Here is a 14,797-nt window from a genome sequence, read left to right on the forward strand (position 1 = left end):
ATTTTATTACAGTTTGACCACTACGGCGCCCCTGAGAGCTCAGGGTGGGAAAATATTTCTTACATAGTTCTGCGTTCCCTCGCAAGAGATTTGTGATCCCATTGCACTTTCCCGCTTGTTATTTGCTGCAACATGGCAGGATGGATAAACCTAAATAATAGACACGTCCTGTAAACTGTGCTTTTAGCATTAAACTATGGGGGACAATGTACACCATGTGACTTTAAGATTATGTTTATATATGTATTTAATAAAATTATTACTATTATAAGTATTGCGAGGGAACGCAGAACAATTGAGAAGAAACACGAAGCTATTTAAAAAAGTATTTTCTCACCCTGACATCTTTGTATGCTGCAGCTGATCTGTAGAAAAAAAATCACAAATACATCACTATCAACAAACATATTTTTATTTATGATCTGTAAAATTAAAATCATTGGGACGCAAAGGAAAATGGCTCCCCGCAATTGTATTTTAAATTGTGATCATAGGCTAATTGATTAAACATAAGTAGTGATTTATTTCCGTGACAATATTGTATATAATACTTATTTGTCACCCTGGTCTATTTCATTGCACATAAGAGAAGCCACACATAATAATAACCAAACGGTGAAGAATTTGATTTTGTCATGGTGTCTGTGGTTAGAAGTCAATGGTGCTTTTATTTTGAAGGATACGTTTGCTGACATCAAGACACGCTGCAAAATACCGCCGGTATGTGGAGTTATATGTCTGTCTTTAGAGGTAAAAATATGTCTGCAGCTGTGAAATATTAACATGCTCATTACTCCCATCTCTAGGGGTGCATTTTTTATGTCTGTAACTGTAAAATAATGCTGCCTCTAGGCGAAAAGTTTAAGACGTTTTGGTTCTGATGGCCTTCATAAGAGGCTGCAGCGAGCGCGTAGACGGCATAGGTTTGCTGCTCGTGAGCGCGTAGACGGCATAGGTTTGCTGCCCGCAAGCGCGTAGACAGCATAGGTTTGCTGCCCGCAAGTGCGTAGACAGCATAGGTTTGCTGCTCGTGAGCGCATACCTGCGTACCTCATATTATGAGAGTAATAATTTAAAGCTGAGCGAGCAAATGTTGTGCAGCGCGAGCATGAGGTGTGGATGGGTTTTCTGCAGGCGACCAGTTTTATGCGCATGAGTTAAACACCATAGACCCTTTTGAGGTCCAAATGGATAAAGTTGAAAGGTTCTCGACCCATACAGGTTTTTACAAGAATGCTCGAGGTCCAAGATTTTGTTCGAATTACATGTTGAAAAAAATTCGACAGACTCGTTTGTTCTGTACATTCCCATTCTGCAAAAGACAGATTAATACTATTTCAGTTGTGACTTTTTATAACCCTGTTTGATACTAGTCTTGCGATACAGCAGCTGAAAAAATACATGAATGTATGTGTCTCTCTGCAGATCTACAGAGCAAGCGAGTGTCTGGGCATCCCACCAGTAAATGTGATTCCTGTGAAGAATTACCATGACGACGGGGAGTTGAATGACACCTGTGACATCCTGCTCCTCAAGGCCATGAAGCAGATGCTGGACTTTGCTGACAATTACTTTGAAAACTGTGAGGAAAACACAGAGTAGATGAATAGATCATATTGAGGGGTTGTGCCATTGCCTTTCTCTGTCCATGTCTTTGTATTCTATGCCACACGTTAGGTCCCTGTAAACCTGCATTAGGCTGCTTCTGTACATTTCCTGACACACAAACCTTTTCATAACCTGTATTTATAATTGTCTTTTCGCTTGAGTATGAATGATGCTTAAATACAATCCAATATATGATATAATCGAGTACACACTGTAACCCTACACTAGATTAGTCACTAAGCTATGATGATTCCAGCATGGGTTAGTATCTGCCTCAATCTTAACCATGGCTTGGCTCAGTGTTCTATGTCTATATTCTGAGTTTGCCTCAGTGTCTCTGTCAATTTGATTACTAGATTATGGGTTTGGAAACGATCAAACAAAATGCTCCCAGATTCACGTTCTTCATTACTGGAGTTCTTAGTCAAAGAATGTGTGACATGAATGTTCTTTAGAATATAATTTTCAATGTAATTATCTTGCTAGTTTAAAGGTGTTTTTGCGCTTCTACACCGACTGCTAACAGATAAGCAGCAATTTAGTCACTGACAACTTGTTTGTAATATGTAATATTTCAGGTAATCAAACTAATAACTTGTGTAATTCACCTCAGATGTGGTGTAAAAATGAGACCTTCTGATGAAGGGAAGGGCTGAATATCTACATGGCTCAACATGCAACACGTGCAGGATGAGAACAGGTCCTGGGGGGCAGACAGCCAACAGGGAGCAGATAAGATGAGGCCCCTAGTGCAGAGCAGACAGCAGCAGCCCCAGGAGGGAAGTCAGGGCTGGGATCCCCCTCAGGGATCCCCACAGTAACGTCCTCACTGCCGGGGCAGCTAGACAGCAAGCAGAATAAACACCACCATCATTACGACCAAAACCATTTCTGTAGGCACACAGACCAGCAAAGACAGGATCACAGTCATGACCATTATCTGCTTCATCAGCACAATGAGCATCACCTACATCACCTGTCTACATCACCTCCATCATCATCACTGCCGTCATAACTTCAGTCATCTCTACCATCATCACCAACTCTGCCATCATCAGTGCAGTAATATGGTCTCAGCATTAACACAGGAGTTACCATCTATAAAACAGAGAAGTGAAATCATGTGTCAGGGTTTCTGTTAAGTGTGAAATTATGCAACATCTGATTGAATGGACAAACCCACATGATCCCCATCTGTGTTCACGAGGCTTTTAAGTACCTACAACAGAGTTGTTTTTTTCACTGGAGTATATTTCCATTTAGTAGCATCAGCAACAGACAAAAGGAATCATATTGGTTTTACAGCAGGGAGTTGATGTTGTGAGAAGGTCACTGAGAAGTTTCAGGTATGAAATATAATCACGTCATTCTGGCCGTTATCTGAAATGCTCATTAACTCGACATTTTCCTCCTGATTTTTCAGAAGAGAAACAGTCATAACTGTGGCTAATAAATTGAAATGTTAGTCATTCACATTTTCCCTGTTTATATGGTATGATGATGGTGAAACAGATTTCCATCCATCCATCCATCCATCCATTTTCCAAACTGCTTATCCTACTGGGTCGCTGGGGGTCCGGAGCCTGTCCCAGAAGCAATGGACACGAGGCAGGGAACAACCCAGGATGGGAGGCCAGCCCATCGCAGGGCACACTCACACACCATTCACTCACACATGCACTCCTATGGGCAATTTAGCAACTCCAATTAGCCTCAGCATGTTTTTGGACTGTGGGGGGAAACCGGAGTACCCGGAGGAAACCCCACGACGACATGGGGAGAACATGCAAACTCCGCACACATGTGACCCAGGCGGAGACTCGAACCTGGATCCCAGAGGTGTGAGGCAACAGTGCTAACCACTGCACCACCATGCCGCCCCTAAATCAGATTTCCACACATTAAATTGTAAATGAACATAAATATCTTGTACTCACTTTCCAAGAAATCCCTCTCATATATCTGCAGTGCAATATTAACCACTAGAGGTCACTAAAATACCATGACACTTTTATATTGATTAATACTATGAAATTTATCTTACAGTAGGGTATACTGTTTATGAACTGAACTTTGCCATTTACTGTTACATTGCAATGACCAGCAGGGTATTTAATGTCCTGACCTCCTCGGGTCAGGTTCCTGAACCTGCCAGACCTGGATCAGATCCTCCTGTCTTACATTTTAAGCCTTTATGCAGGTGCAGGTTTAGGCGGCCTTTGACAAACCGGAGCTAAGGCCTGGCCACAGGCAGGAACCCTAAACCGGCCACCTGCGAGTTGCCATGAGTCGTCACCCAGGTGCCACCATACTGACATTGTGTCTGTGCCCCGAACTAAAAATAGTTCACGTAGACCACAAAAAGCATCCCTTTCAAATTTAATTTGTATTAAGTTAGAGCAGCTGATGCAGACCACCTGCACCACTAAGCTAAAAATAGGATTACTAAATATTAGACCACTAACGACTAAGGCACTTATTCTAAATGAAATCATTTCTGACCACATCCTAAACATCCTCTGTGTAACAGAGACATGGGTAAAACCTAATGAGTACTTACCCTTAAATGAGGCGACACCTCCGGGGTATAGTTATGAGCACAGACCCCGACTCCATGGTAAAAGGGGAGGCGTTGCAGCAATTTATGAAAAAACACTACCAATAATGCAGAAGTCGGGATTTAAATTTAAATCATTCAAATTATTGTTCCTCAAAATCTCAAGCATTACCTCCAGGCTCGATTACTGTAATGTCTTATTCTCCGGTTGTCCAAATAGGTCATTAAATAAACTCCAGCTAGTCCAGAATGCAGCAGACAGAGTCCTCACCAAAACTAAAAAATGTGATCATATTACCACAATTTTATCTTCACTACACTGGCTGCCAGTTAGATTTCTTGTTGACTACAAATCACCTATAAAGCTGTAAATGGTCTTGCACCGCAGTATGTGAGTGACCTCATTTGCAACTACATTCCGAATCGTACGCTTAGATCACAAGATGCAGGTCTTCTATCCATACCCAGAATAAAGAATGTTACCTTTGGGGGAAGAGCATTTGCTCATAAAGCACCACAGCTATGGAATAAACTTCCTATTAGTGTTCGGAACTCAGACATAATCTCTGCTTTTAAGTCAAGGCTTAAGATGAACCTCTTTAGCCTGGACTGAACAGCTTTCTGTTTAATTTCCAAGAACTGTGGTGAAATTTATGGTCACTTAAAGAATCTTAACTTACAGGATTTACCTGTTTTTAGTCCTCTGTGCTTAGATGGTATCACAGCATTCATGCATCAGTGCAGAGCACGCACTCACACGCAAACCCCGGACAGCCCTGTCACCTGTTAGATAGAAGTCAGGTAAGTGAAACATACATTTGGATGAATGTCAAAAACATCATACAACACAAACATTTTTATAAATATACATTTCTTTAGTTCAATTTGCATTTGTTCCAAAGTTTAACTCAAAGGCATCTTAAGTTTAATTCTATTGGGTGTCGCGTTTGAGGTGGTGGAGCGCAGACGACTCCGAGCCCAGAGCTGAGGTCCAGCACAAATTAATCACTGCATATAGGCAGAGAAAATGGCAGGTTGTGTGTGCATCAGTACAATGAAACACTGCATATAGGCAGAGAAAATGGCTGGTTGTGTGTGCATCAGTACAATGAAACACTGCATATAGGCAGAGAAAATGGCAGGTTGTCTGTGCATCAGTACAATGAAACACTGCATATAGGCAGAGAAAATGGCAGGTTGTCTGTGCATCAGTACAATGAAACACTGCATATAGGCAGAGAAAATGGCAGGTTGTGTGTGCATCAGTACAATGAAACACTGCATATATGCAGAGAAAATGGCAGGTTGTGTGTGCATCAGTACAATGAAACACTGCATATATGCAGAGAAAATGGCAGGTTGTGTGTGTATCAGTACGTGCCTTGACACATAAGGTAGATGTTTTTTGTTTGCCCCCCCAGGAGGAAACAAATATTCTGCCTATGGGCTCATCATGCAGCACTATAATCAGACTGAGTCACCACTGTCTCCATTGTTGGAGCCCCCCCAGGAATAGAATAAACATCGCCATCTCTACGACGAAAACCATTTACACAGGCCCTGAAGGTGCTATCGGTCAGCTGCTACATGAGATCAAAGTGTCTAAGAAACAGACTATAGTGAGGTCTGTTGAAAGGGGAGGGAAGTGTTAAATATTAACTAAAGATTTATACCACCACATTTAGACATTTAGAAGGCTGTAGTTAATGATGAACAGATCATTCGCATATTGTTAATAAGATATTTATAAGGATGTAGTTAAGGGTTCACTAATCATTTGTAAAAACCTTAAACATTTATAAATGATTTAAAGGGTAAATGATCATAAACACATCATTCCTAAATGATTACTAATCCTGTAGTCAATGATGAAGAAATTATTTACAAATTCTTAAGACATTTATTAATTTATGTGAAACATTTGCATGTGATGAATTGCTGATGTTTTAGATTTGGGTTTTTAAATGACTCGTAAAATAAATTGTTACCCTGAAGTGTTTTCCCACCAATGACGTCATTGCCCACTAGGCTCCGCCCAGTGTACCAATAAATTTGTGACCCGTGCTGGCAAAATGAGTCCGAATGCGCACAGGCTAATTATGAGCTAGAGTCAAAAATGTCAAAGTAAATTTTCGTCGAAATTGAGATTTTCTCAAAAATGAGTCCATTAAGTCATCATCTATCGATCCCAATAATCAAAGTAGCAAATAAATACCTTGAACCATCATAATTTGAATGTTTTGTACGGGCTTTGTCTTCAGAAATTAGTCCTTTATCTTAAATTTTCTTAGAAAATCTGTGTTTTTCTCCACTCACTCGCAGCATGACTGGGAATCCCCCCACCGATTGTTTGGTATCACCGTGAAGCGAGGATCGCCTACTTTAAAAAAAATTTGCATAGAATTTCCAATTACATCACTCTGAACCAATAGAACTCGATTTTATAAAGCCCTGTTGATGTAAACAACTTCTAACGGATGTAACTCGGTCATTCTTTGTCCGATTCCAACAAACCATACATCATTTTGAAGGTTTTAAAAAGGAGAATCTAATAATAACAACTGCATGTATAATTTTAACCACAAAAATATTTGTTGATGCATTATGGGAAAATTCTGGGAGTTAAGGCCTGTTAAACTTAGCTTAAAAACTAAAATAAATAAACAAACACAGATTTCAAAGTACATTTTCTTGAAAATGGTTCAGTGAATGTCAAGCAAATTGTGTATTGGTAATAGCTTGGGACCTTGCCTTTTAGAGGGTATAAGGCTTGTTCATACACTATGGGAAAATTCTGAGATGTGTCCTGTCAAATTCGGCTCACATAAGCAAATTCACGTAGAACCATAGTTTTCAAAGTGGAATCACTAGAAAATGGTACAATTGACTAAATTTTGTCTGGAAATTGCTTAGGACCTTGCCTCTCAGATAGTGTATCAGTTGTTTTTTTGCATTATGGGAAAACAAGAACTTAATTTTATTTTAGTGTATCCTGCACTTCGTAGATATGACAGTGAATCTTGAGCCATTTTCTATACGCGATCGCTTAGAGTATTATTTGCCATTTGATATCGTAATGTTACGTTAAGCGCGCGTGATTTGACCGTAGTCGTTAAGATGTAACTACTTGTATGCATAAATTAGGATATATAACAACAACTGCACTGTAACCCTGATATGAGAATTACCGCAGTATTATATATTCATGAACTAAGGTGCGGCCACCATTACCTGTGCGACTATATAAAATGCTCCTACTTTCATTTTCGCATTTGTCTGTAAAACTGCAGCTTTCGAGGGTCGTTTGGAAAAGGTGAGCTTATTAAAGACATTGACTTATACACCGTATAAACTGTAGGCTAGTAAACCCCATAACTCGTTACTTTTGTCAATCTGTATTTTTTTTCAAATTTTTTAAGCTCTCTTCTGGAACTGTCAGTAATGCTCTCTAATCATTTTATATCTAAAGAACTTATGTGCAGTAGTAGATGTGCAGAAGGATTTCAAAATCTGTATTAATAATGGCAGTTATTCTAGCAATTGTATATTAATATTGTTAAATTCCAGATGTACTTATATTTTACCTTTAACCTCCGTTATCCGTGTGACTATATCCAATGCTTTTGAACTTTTTCCTGTAAAAACTGCGGCGGTCGAATGTGGTTTGGAGAAGCCGAGTTTTTTATACAAATATTTGTATATTTCAGTAGCGTGCAAAATGTAAGCAATCCAATATAACTCGTTCGTTTAGTGGTTTTGTGTCCAGCTGATCCATGTTTTGTTGAAACGTCTTTGGCCGGAATTGGTCTTTACGCTTGTTCACCGACCGCGACATTCCTGGGGAATTCAGAAAGATTTTGAAATCTTTCTACAAATCTGTATTAATATATTAACTCTTTCTAGCAATTTTTCATTGTAAAGTAGGAAAACAGACGTTGCAATTACGCCATTACCACAGAGCCCTGTTATAATTCACGCAAATCGGTTTATTTTAAAAGATCAAATACAAAATAGAAGAATCTATTTGACTGTAGTTTTACTTTTAAGCGATGTAATTGTTTTATGTTCATATTAGGCTATAGCACAGCATTTTAAGTCAACAACTGTACGGTAACCCTGAAATGAGAATTGCTGCAATATTAAATATTCATGAACAGTTGCGTGGCCACCATTACCTGTGCGTCTATATAAAATGCTTTGAACTCCTTTCATTTTCGCAGTTGTCTGTAAAATTAGCTTTCGGGGGTCATTTGGAAAAGGTGAATTTCTTAAACAAATAGACCTATATACCGTGCAAACTATAGCTAGTAAACCCCATATTTCGTATTCTTTCTTTTTTAAAAAATCATTTTTGAGGCGTTTTTTTGGCGGAACTGTTTGATTCCGTTGTTGAATCACGTTATACCCACGGAACTCATTTAGAAGGATTTCGGAATCTTTAATATGAGACCTTATTACAGTAATTATACAACTAGTAAATCCCAAACGTACTTAAATTTTACATTTTACTTCCGTGATCTGTGTGGTTATATAAAATGCATTTGAAATTCTTTCACTTTCATAATCGTCTATAAAAATGGAGGCGGTCGAAGGTATAGTTTGGACAAAGTGAGTTTGTCCAGCAAATATATGTAAGCTACATCTCAATAGCGTGCAAAATCTAACACACCCCAATAACTGGTTAATTTATTGGTTTTGTGAGAAGTCCTACTAAACAAAGTTTTTTTGACACGCATTTGGCTGGAACAATTTCCAGCATTTTAAAGATCCGGTGATGGGTGAAGTTTACCTGGGGTTGATTTTTTCAAGGAACATTGGCATCGGGGCGTAAATATTCGGCTTGGGGTTCATGGGGAACTCATGTACAGTAAATGTGCAGACGGATTTCAGCATCCGTATTCATATAATAACTTATAGGCCCTATTCTAGAAATTAGTAAACTATTAAATATCAACCATATTTATTTTTTTCTTTGTAAATAAGCAAAACTGACATCGTGGAACTCCATTACCCCAGAGCGCAAATCTAATGAGCACAAATCAGTTTATTTTAATATACAATATATAAAAACAGAATAGTCCATTTTACCTGCCTTTTACTTTAAGCCAACTCCAAAGACACTGTAAAAGATACTGCGTGTTGTAACCACAGTAATCTGCGTGACTATCAGAAAGACGTCTTCATTCCTACAGTCACTTTCATAATAGCCTGTAAAACTGTAAAACCTCCATCACCTTCCAGAAAAGGCCTTGGAGGGTGAAGAACGTCCCAGCCAGAGACTTAGCGGCAGGCAGCTGAGCCTCCAGCTTCCTCTAGGGGGCAGCGGCAGCAAAGCGAACTCCGGGGATACTCAGAGGTGGCTTCGGATGATCACATGAGGGGGAGTGGCACACAAGAGGATCGTACGATCAGGTCATAACACAGAGATTAGCAATAGTAAGCAATCACTCACAGCACCTCCACACCCGCGCACTGCACTCATTCAGTGCTAAATGATAAGCAATCACACTGACACGGGTGCCACGTATTTGTGCTTCACTAAGCAGAGCAATTGTGGTTTATTGAGTGTGTGTGTGTCCAGGAGAGAACTTGCTGGTTAACATCGTGAGATTGTAAAATATTTTTTGACCATCTGTTTCAGCTTCTCACCGTCATACTTATTTTGTTTCTGATAGGTGTTACAGGATATTCAGTTCCCCCATGTTCTCTCGTCGAGTGCTGATTAGAAATCATGACGTCATCCGCTACTTTATATTTAGACGGTTTCTAACTAGACCCAGTTATCGCGAGTACAGCGAAGGATGAGGGGACTTGCTTGCTAGGACAGAATCACACTTTTTATTTTAGTCCTGAAATGGATTGTAACAGGTACCATATGAGCAACATCACTAAATATACAAAACGGAAATGCAAGTTGGTCAGATGCCAAATTGAAAGGTGACTTACGGCGGGGGAGTTATACAAACTAAGAGCATGTGAGGATCGGACAGGGTACACACAAGATACGGGCAAACATACACACCACGATCGAAATGGCAACTATAGCCATAACAACAACAACACAAGGGCTATTTACAATTACACAGACACAGGGTTATATACACGAGCGCTTGCGAGACATGCCGGGATTTGCAGATCTCACCAAAGTACATGCTATGCTTGACAATAATTGTGATATTGTTTAATCTAATTATAACTTCATTGTAACAACTTCTTACATTTATCAACTACTGCTGACAACAAAGTCTTTGTGAGCATTCAGACATAATCCAGTTCTATTAAAACATTGTGATGCATGGTTTTCTATGTTAACACACAGATACAGAAATCAATTTTACATACATCAAAAAATATATTTTTGCATGTATTTGAAGAGGGAACATTGTTACCTTAAGCCTAAAACATTGGTTCTCCCTGCTAAAACAGACACACAGTGACTCTGGACCTCAGTACAAAAAAACGTAGTTTATTCACATGTCATTTATTTATCTGAATGGCTTTCTGCCATCTCACATACTTCTCTGAACAAATATGAGAGGGTAACATTTCCTGAAATGCAGGATATTTGGTGCCCCTTCCTAAAACAGGGCTATCAGGTCCCACGCATTGACCGTGAGACACACGCATTTCAACCAGTTCTCACGCTGAGAAGTAAGGAATAACCCCCCACCACGGCGTCCCGTTATATAGGATTAATGGACGAGGCGCAGCCAATCGGAGTGGAGTTTTCCGCCGATTTCATAGCTGTCCCGAGTTATACTGAGTTAATCAGAAAGTAGCATCTGTTTTTTTCGGGGTTAATTAAAATAAGTTACACGTGAGAGCTGAAAGAACATTATTACATAGATGTGCGCACGGTTTGCAGAGAAGCTGGGAGTGGAAGAGCAGGATCCGATGTTCTGACGAGTTGTGCTCCCTTATCGAAACGTGCCACCGTAATGCACACCGGCGGTTGCGTCGTTCGACCGAACACCGGTAAAAATAAAATTTGGCAGTACAATATCAATGTGGAAAGTTGTTCTTTATTGTGCAGTACAGTTTGTATTATTGAACTAGTCACATTTGCATTACATGACATAATATTTCATAATAAAGACTAATGAAATCACAGTGGTATTATGAAATACATCCTATAATCGTTAAATTGTATCTATTAATCCTTCATGTTCACAGAGGCCCCAGCAGGAATCAACTGGTCTGGATTAGCACAAAAATGGGAAAGAAGAGAGGAAAAAGAAGAGCTGCTTCTGAAATGCGCCCCCCCATGGGGTGTAACAGAAAGAGCCCTGACAGGTAACAGTGTTACAGCCCACTAGCATGCATGTCTCTCTGGGTCTATAGTCAGGCCATAACATAAAAGTAAACTGGGCTCCTAGCTAGGGCTGGTCAGTGGGCAGCACTTTAATATGTGTAGCTTCATAAAAAGACCTCGCCATCTTCTGTCTTCACCGTCTTCTTCCACAATCAGCCAGTTCTTTTATACTAGAGGCGAGTAACAGACCATCCCTCCTATACAAAATGGCCACATAGCAAAACTAAACAAATAAACAAAAACATATATAAACAGATAAAAAGGAACATCAGTCAAGTCTAGTTGTGGAGGTTTTTAACGGTGATACTAAAAGTTTCATATAATATCTACATTTTAGATGAGACAATTTCCTTAAAAGCTGACTGTAAATAAGCCTGTTTACATCAAGAGCTTCACAGCATATCAAAGTACATGAAGGCAGAGCAGAAGGCTAAACAGCAGTGTGATGCAGGCCCCAATGTATGAATTTTATTTATACCATGAGGGTTTGTTTCCTCTCGCTACCCACAGTGTCCTGATGGAGAGAGCAGACTCCCCTGTACCCAGCTGTGTTTCCCTGAAGAGTGACTGGTCAATGAACCCCCCACTCACCTTCAGAGAGGGACCCTTTCATACAGAGCAAAGGTAAATGTGCATTTAAACAAACACTGTTAATGACATTCAGACTCTCAGTCAAATGGCACAGAGACACATACAAGCTATGAGGAAATAACATATTTATAATGAATGCACCAATTTTTACCTTTAACAGATTCCATCACCTTGAGAATTTAAACAAAAGTTTTGTCTGTATTCTATATAAATAACATCTGAAGTAAATGGATGAGGATTACTGTAACACCTGACTTTCTGCAAGCTGGGATTGGAAGTTATTTAATCGCAAAGTGGATTTTAAATTTCAGTCCTCAGCACAGAGCTGGAAATAAACTGGTTTGCCTGTTGCCCCCCCCCATGTCCATTAAAGAATGACTCAACAATAGATTGTCGTCTCGTGAGATGGATGTTTCTGTTTTGATAACAAATAATTTCACTCTCATGAATTCATTAGATCATACTCAGACGAAGGCTTCAGTTTAACATGTTCAATCAAACTATGTGGTTTAAACAATAAACTACTATGATCAGCCAAAAAAGAGAAAAACTATTGGCTTCTTTGCCAAAGGTGACAGTTAAATTTTGCTGATTCAGTGCAAATAAGTAAACATTTTTAGAAGTAAACAAAATTTCTGTAGGATAACAAGTTTAAAAGGTACACAGTACACAAAGAAAAAATCCTGAAAATACCATATAGTTCAATAAATAAATATAAATAAAAAATTTTAAATAGTTAAAAATCAGATGTTAAGGCCGGCTGTGGGGGCTGCACATCGACAGCAGGCATTGTGGTGTCTAACGGCAGCAGGCAGGAAAGATCCCCAGTAGCGCTTCTTAGCTCACGGTGGGGGAATAAGCCGGTGGCTGAAGGTGCCCCAAGATAGCGCCCCCTGGAGCCTTGGCTGGGTTATGGACTGGGACAGAAGGGTTAGTGCCTGGGGACCTCAGGCTGGGCTGCAGGGGGCCTCAGAGCACTAATGGCCCCGAGTCCCAACAATTATAGTGCAAGCCTTAAAATGTGCCCCCCTTGTGGGGTGTAACAGAAAGAGTCCTGAGAGGTAACAGTGTTACAGCCCACTAGCATGCATGTCTCTCTGGGTCTATAGTCAGGCCAGAACATAAAAGTAAACTGGGCTCCTAGCTGGGTCTGGCTCAGTCGATGCACAAAAGCTAGGAGACCGAGTTCCCTGCTAAAACAGCCCTCTGCCCATCTTTACTTCGGAGAGACACTGCAACTCTAAGATGCTCTTTTTATACCAAGTCATGTTACTGACCTGTTGCCAATTGACATAATTATTTGCAAATTGTTCCTCCAGCTGCTGGGTTTTTGTACCACTAACTTTTCCAGCCTCCTATTGCCCTCATTCCAACTTTTTCGAGACGTGTTGCTGTCATGAAATTCAAAATCAGCCAATATTTTTCATGACATAGCAAAATATCTCATTTTAAAGATCTGATATGTTTTCTATGCTTTGTTATGAATAAAATACGGGTTTATGAGATTTACATATCATTGCATTCTGTTTTTATTTACAATTTGCACAATGTCCGATCTTTTTGGAATTGGTTTTGTTATATATACCACAGTATTATTCTTTATCTGCAGTAACAGCAATTTTAATGGGGAACTTTTCAGTCTCTCTGTTACATTGGTATACATGAATTGAGATCTTTACGTTTCTGCCTGATTCACAGAGACCAAATGGAAGAATGCAGTTCAGATCTACATGATAAATCGGCTTTATCATCCATATTGAAGGTTTGTATTTATTGATGAAATATGTTTTCTTGGCTGTTATGTGAATTAGCTTATATTTTATACAGCTGTATAATAAGAAATTCACCATGTTAAAGGAAATATGTTTTAAACTATGATTCACAAGTGAAACTCTGAAAAGGTTTGATGTAAGTAGCAATAATTAACTGTGACTGTTTATTTTAGTCACTAGAGGAAAAAGCCATGAAGTTCCTAAAGGACGAGCTGAAGACGTTTGTGAGGCACCTAGATCAGAATTACCCAGAATGCTCTGGGCCTCAGCTGGAGGAGGACAATGACCTGGACTGTGATGGTCAGATGCAGAAGACCAGTGTTAGAGAGGTAGCTCTGAAGATCACACTGTACATCCTGAGGACCATGAAGCAAAATGATCTTGCTGACATGCTGGAGAAGAGTAAGAGCTTTATAACATTATGTACATGTACAATATTGTACGAAAGTCTTTCGCAGCCAGAGAAAAGGATGTTTAAATGGTCTTCATGTTGGTGTAGAGCTACTATAATATGTATGTCAAAGTGTCTTTGCCATTTCAGAACCTCTCCCAACATCACCCTAATATTTGCAGAAATCGTGCAGTATATCCACGTATTTTTTTTACTTGACCACTAACACACCTCATGTGGCTGATCAATATCTCACTGAGTTTTTAAACTAATCTAATTAATTCATAAAGTGAGCCGGTGGTGAAATTTAAGAAATACATGGACTGGCTGTGGTGCCCCTGAGGAGAGGTTTGGGAAATGAAAAGGGGTTTTGTGTTTTTTTGGTTCTGAGCAGATATACACTTACTACCCAGATAAATGGCTTTAAACATTTCCTTTGGCTGCCTAAGGCTTATTCACAGTCCTGTATGCGGTGTTCCAGGAAAATACTCATGATAAAACTTTCAATTTCATATTCACAGTCACAGGGAAATATCTGGATATATATGTGCAAAAAAGTGTGTTTT

At 39.5% G+C, this 14,797-nt stretch overlaps 1 long non-coding RNA gene and 1 pseudogene across 1 annotated transcript; both read left to right on the plus strand.

The window, feature by feature from the left end:
* The window catches only part of LOC125724888 (protein NLRC3-like), a 62,806-nt pseudogene that overhangs the window by 45,061 nt on the left and 2,948 nt on the right, over positions 1 to 14,797 (plus strand).
* LOC125724893 (uncharacterized) lies at positions 7,381 to 11,409 on the plus strand. The gene is made up of 3 exons (XR_007387256.1): positions 7,381 to 7,478; positions 9,407 to 9,601; positions 11,339 to 11,409. It is a non-coding gene; the product is annotated as an uncharacterized LOC125724893 (long non-coding RNA).

The sequence above is a fragment of the Brienomyrus brachyistius genome, unplaced genomic scaffold (genome assembly GCF_023856365.1).
Source record: "Brienomyrus brachyistius isolate T26 unplaced genomic scaffold, BBRACH_0.4 scaffold58, whole genome shotgun sequence".
NCBI lineage: Eukaryota > Metazoa > Chordata > Actinopteri > Osteoglossiformes > Mormyridae > Brienomyrus > Brienomyrus brachyistius.